Source organism: Dreissena polymorpha, chromosome 16 (assembly GCF_020536995.1).
Source record: "Dreissena polymorpha isolate Duluth1 chromosome 16, UMN_Dpol_1.0, whole genome shotgun sequence".
Taxonomy (NCBI): Eukaryota; Metazoa; Mollusca; class Bivalvia; order Myida; family Dreissenidae; genus Dreissena; species Dreissena polymorpha.
The window spans coordinates 26798164-26803809 of record NC_068370.1 but is presented as its reverse complement, the minus strand read 5'-3'; the positions used below and the strand labels follow the sequence as shown (position 1 = coordinate 26803809).

At 31.3% G+C, this 5646-nt stretch overlaps 1 long non-coding RNA gene across 1 annotated transcript; it reads left to right on the top strand.

Moving 5' to 3' along the window:
- Positions 1-375: 375 nt before the first annotated feature.
- On the top strand, positions 376-1745 carry LOC127862544 (uncharacterized). The gene is made up of 3 exons (XR_008040672.1): positions 376-508; positions 988-1106; positions 1558-1745. It is a non-coding gene; the product is annotated as an uncharacterized LOC127862544 (long non-coding RNA).
- Positions 1746-5646: the final 3901 nt, after the last annotated feature.

Below are 5646 nucleotides of genomic sequence, written 5' to 3'. Positions count from 1 at the left end.
TTGCTTGGAACACCGTCGGAAAGGTAAGTGTTGAGAACAACTGTTAATTAAATAAGATTTTTGGGATATATATTGGCTTCTTCATCTTCAAAATATACTACTATTTCTCCTCCTTCTCCGTCTTTTATTATAATATTTTAATATGGCGACTTTTTGTTTCTTTTTCTTTTCTTCTTATACATTTTCCTCATCTTCTTCTTATCTCCAATATGCTAATAGTATTAATAGTAAAAATAATAGTAATTGTAATAGTTGATGTAGCATAAATGTGTTGTTGTTGTGTAAGGAGCAGCATTTATATATCAAATCATTAAGGCTATTAATAAGATAGTGTTTACAGGAAGAAAACGAAAGACTTAGGCCTTTGGGGTATTTTGACAAGGACGTGTTCTTCATGTGTTTTTACCTGAGCAACCCTACTTCGCTTGAAAACATCGAATCAAAATGGCTACCTGAAGTCCGCCATAATCGCCCTGATGTTCCGATTATGCTGGTGGGATGCAAACAGGTATGACATCTCAAAAACTCCGATAATATTATTAAGTGGCACATACTTTCATGGAAAATATCTGACTCATGAATGCTATGGCTTGTCCCTTTATATGTTAGAATCAGTAGTGAATGTCTTTGGGACAGAAAATTAGAACGCTCAATACGTGCAATGGAACTTGAGACCCTTGATCGATATAAAGACGTCATGTGTTATTCGCTTCGTGATAAAAAACACCATATTTACTTCGCAAAATTTATTTGGTGTAATGCAGTTGTTTATTTTGTATACACCATGGAAGATTAACGTTTGTAAAGGAATTAAAGTTTGATTAAATTTTAATGTGTTTATGATATGAAATATGCGAATGTTAATCAATGCAACATATGTGTAAGATTTAATCAAACTATGAGTATAATGTCATGTTTCGAAACAGAAACAATTGTTATCATATATATAAAGGTCGAACTCAAGAGAATTAATTTTGTTTTTTTCAGACCTTCCTAAAAGAGTGTCAGTAGATGATATTACGTCGTTCGTCAAGCAACATGGGCTGAAATACAAGGAGACCAGCGCACGTTTACAGTCTGGGCTGAATGACTGTTTTGATCAAACGGTGAGTCAGTTAATTCTACTAAAACGATACTAATCAAGTGATTTAATATATATACATATAAACCTGTTAATGCCAGCTAGTCGGGCGATCGTAAATTGAAGAGACCATCTCGAGTCGTGGATAGAACCAATAGAGGCAATATTTTATGTCTGTTTTAGGAAACTTGTGTTGAATATGAACATGCATATTAATCAAACGCAACACTATCGAAAGATAAAGCCTCGTTTGTATGGAAAGGTAAAACATCTGCAATGCATATTGCGGTGGGGATGGATTGACACTTGTTTAGGTCAATGATGTAATCTTTTATCAATAGCCATCAATTTTAAAACTAGACACCATGACAGGCCATTCATTTTAGTTTTTGCTTCCACATTCTTTGCTGACCAAACACATCTTGTCGTAAAGCCAATTGTATAGATAAATAAATAGCGTTCCTTTATCGTTTCAGATCGGCGAAGCTCTAGTCATGCACACAAAGCCTAGACCCAAAGGATTGTTTGGTTCCAAGAAGGCAGGGAAAACTCATTAAACAGATTGCGTTTACATGAATTGTCATAGTATATATTCGCATTACTCGTACAAGAGTACCGGTAAAAAGCAATTCTGATTCAGCTACACTTTTGATAACACCTAAATTTACAACATTCATAACATTCAATCTATGTACAATTTATTGCATATATTAAAGAAAAATTGTCTAGTTGTTATATACAAACTATACAGCTTAATACTGCATGTATTTTATCACACATGTATCAGTGAATTATATTTCATATCAGTAAGTATGTTGTTTGACTTCATTCAACATTTACATGTAGGTATCGTTGATGAGTTCAACTTTATTTAAAAGATTATTATATATCAACAATATTTGATGTTAAAAACATGTTCAGAGTTTACTTTAATTGTTAGTTCTTAACAGCAATTGAATGTTAAACAATTATTTGCATATTCACTTAGTGAATATATTGAATCAAGGCTGCGCTTATTCACTTTTACATATGTTTTGTCAACAGGCCTCTCAAAATGTATCATCATCCTCATGTTTAATCTATTGTTTCAAAGCAATTGTTCTGTAAAAACATGATTAGTCTTGATATTTTCCCGATCAGGTTGAATGGGTACTTGCCAAGACAAGATGTTAAAAGACATTACAAGACAAGACAAGGCAGTTATATAGACAGTTAGACTGATTGAGAGAAAGACATAAAGTTAATTCAGCTTTATATATCAGTAGATCGCATTCAGTCCTAAAGATACACATTATTTTACGTAAATACGTATACGAATACAACATTATGTAACATAAGTCCTTGAATAATACAAATACAAACACACAAAAACGTAAGTGTTCTCGATGCGGTAATAAATTTTATGAAACAGTATTATTTAGGGTCATATTTCTTTTAACAAAAGCTTGCTACATTTGTATATTAACATATCAATAAATGATTTGTCACATGAAACTACTAGCTTTTGGAATTTATATACAAAAGGGTTAACATTAATTTAAATATACGCTAAGTATAGTTTTAGACTACTGTAGCAGCGCCATATACATACATAGATAATATTATGAAAGTTTTTGATATAGATCAAGTTTATCACGCGAGGCTTAGAACCATGGTAGCGCGGGGCTTGTCGATTCTATTTATCATTTTATTGTCTCCCTGATTCCATTAATAATTATAACATATCGCATAGTTTGAAAATTTTGTTCTTCCGTAGTTGACAAAAAAGATTCTCATTTTTTTGGAAAAAACCCCGAATGTGATCTAAAAATAGCGATAGTAAAAAGCCAATGTTAATACGATCGTTATTATACTATCGATTTTCATCTGGTAATAGTATTAAAGAGAATATAGGCGAATTGTGGATAAAGATCAATTTATCATGCGAGGCTTAGAACCATGGTTACCTTGGTTTGAGTGGAGCATGATAAACATGATCTTAATCCCAAACTCACATAATATTCTATTATCCTATTATTTCTTTATTTTTTCCATCAATTAATACAAAATATCGCTTTTTACAATTGTGTACTTCCGTAGTCGACAAAAACAGATTCTCATTTATTAATTTTTTTAACCCGAGTGTGATTTAAAATTAGCGATATTATAAAGCCAAAGTTTATACGAGTGTTGTTATACTATCGATTTTTATCTGGTTATAGGAACAAAATGGTTTGCGTCTTTTAAATAAAAGTAATTACAAGATACACACTGGCACTCATATTGTGGAATGCTATTTTGAGCTACCTGCCAGTTCGGATTCTCAAAGGGTGTGCACAGACTCGTAATATTACAAAATAAATAAGCACAAACGTATAGAAAGTCAATCTGAAAAGTATTAATATTCCAAAGAGGCTTTAAAAACTTGATACATATCTTATATAGAGCTGTTATTCCTTTTAACATAACCATCTTCTTTAAAATTGTCAAAAAGTCTACATTTTAACTCGCTAACAAAACTATCGACTCAAACGGACATTTTTTCTGAATAACTTCCGCAGTACATTGCTTAAAAGCGCGATATGCCGTGCCTTTAAATTCCTTCCACATGTTAATAACAATTTTCCCGTCTTTATAGTAATTTAAGTAGGCAACAATGTTTCTTATTTTGCCTTCCACCTTATCCTCTGGCTTTATACCCGCTCTTCTACCATTTTGGCTCTTTCCTCGTGCATCATCCACAGCCCCATCATGTCCTTCTTGTGCGGACAATCCTTTTACAAATTCTCCATTCGCTTTTAATTGACATTCATTCTTGTCTCTAAACGATCACTGACAGTCTTCAATAGCCCCACAATGTACTTCTATTACAACTAGGAGCAACTTTGTTAATGCATCTTGATAACATTCGAGCCATTGTCACTGCTATTCCTTTCTTTTATTTTCTTGTATATATCGATGTTGGCATTGTTATTATTGTAATTCATAATACATCGATATAAAAAACATTTGCAAATGCAATAATGTTTGTTTTCAATCGTAATATAAATTTAAAAAAATATTATTTTAGTAAAATATATTTTTATCCCGCTAAAAACAAGCCACCGATCTTCAAAGATTTCACTTCGTCTTTTCCATAGTATTTAACATCTACCAGCGACGTTTACGCGTTGGCACCATTGTTGCGATTCTGTTGTCGGGAATTAAGTGTTTACCAAATAAATAAATGTACAAATCCCTTCATCAAGACACAGTATAGTTTCATATATGTTTATTTAAGGGTTTCTATTTTGCATGTGTGTGCTATTAATATTACAGTTTAAACACAATAATATTAGCGACTAAAGTTCAAATATTTAAAAACAAAACACACAATGCGTACGAACTTTAACTAAGACACAAACATTGTACAATGTTATGTTATTCCAAAACATGTGTTTTCTTACCTCTCCATATTTAATGTTTTATCATTCTTCAAGCGATCTGCGATCGGGCTTCTGTCGTGGCGAGCGGGGACTTGATACAGTCGAGCGAGGACTTGATGCAGTCGATCGAGGACTTGATGCAGTCGATCGGGGACTTATTTAAAAATTAAGAAATATATTTCTACTTTTAATACAAACGATATCGGTCCAGAAATATCGGGGTTATATATATATGACATTTTGACGTTGTAATATATTGTATTATGCCCTGATGAGCTATGCGAAACGCGTTGGCTAAATCAATATATATTTAAAATCCCAGACACGTGTTTTTACTTTTATTATATATATATATATATATATATATATATATATATATATATATATATATATATATATATATATATATATATATATATATATATATATATATATATATATATATATATATATATCTTAGACACGAGTTTTAACTTTAATTAATTAATATATATATATATATATATATATATATATATATATATATATATATATATATATATATATATATATATATATATATATATATATATATATATATATATATTCACACATATGGCCAGTTACGGGGTCTCTGATTTAGAAATAGGTTATGGGGTTCCCACTTTAAATACATGTATCTCCATACCCTTTTTTATCCGATATAAACACGAATTAAGGTATATAGGGGTACCTACTATTATTATTGTATATAAATACGTCATTTATTTAACGTCTTATACAAGGAAATATATAGCGAACTTATTTGCGAGGTATATACAATTTCAATTTCAGACCTGATTGTGGTTTTCGATTTAAGACCTTATTGTGAGATTTGATTGCATTACCTCCCCTACACCCCCCTCATAGTAATTAAAGGAGCCTAGATTGCGGGGTTGTATATAGACCCCGTTTTTTATATTGACCTCGTAAGTACAGTCTGAAAACTACAGAGACCGCGTAACTGGCACTATGTATTGGTATATATATATATATATATATAATTAAAGTTAAAACCCGTGTCTAAGATTTTAAATATATAAACGTCAAACTCAAGTGAATTCATTTTGTCTTTGGCAGACCTACCTAAAACGGTGTCGATAGATAATATTACGTCGTTAGTCAAGCGACATGGGCTGAAAT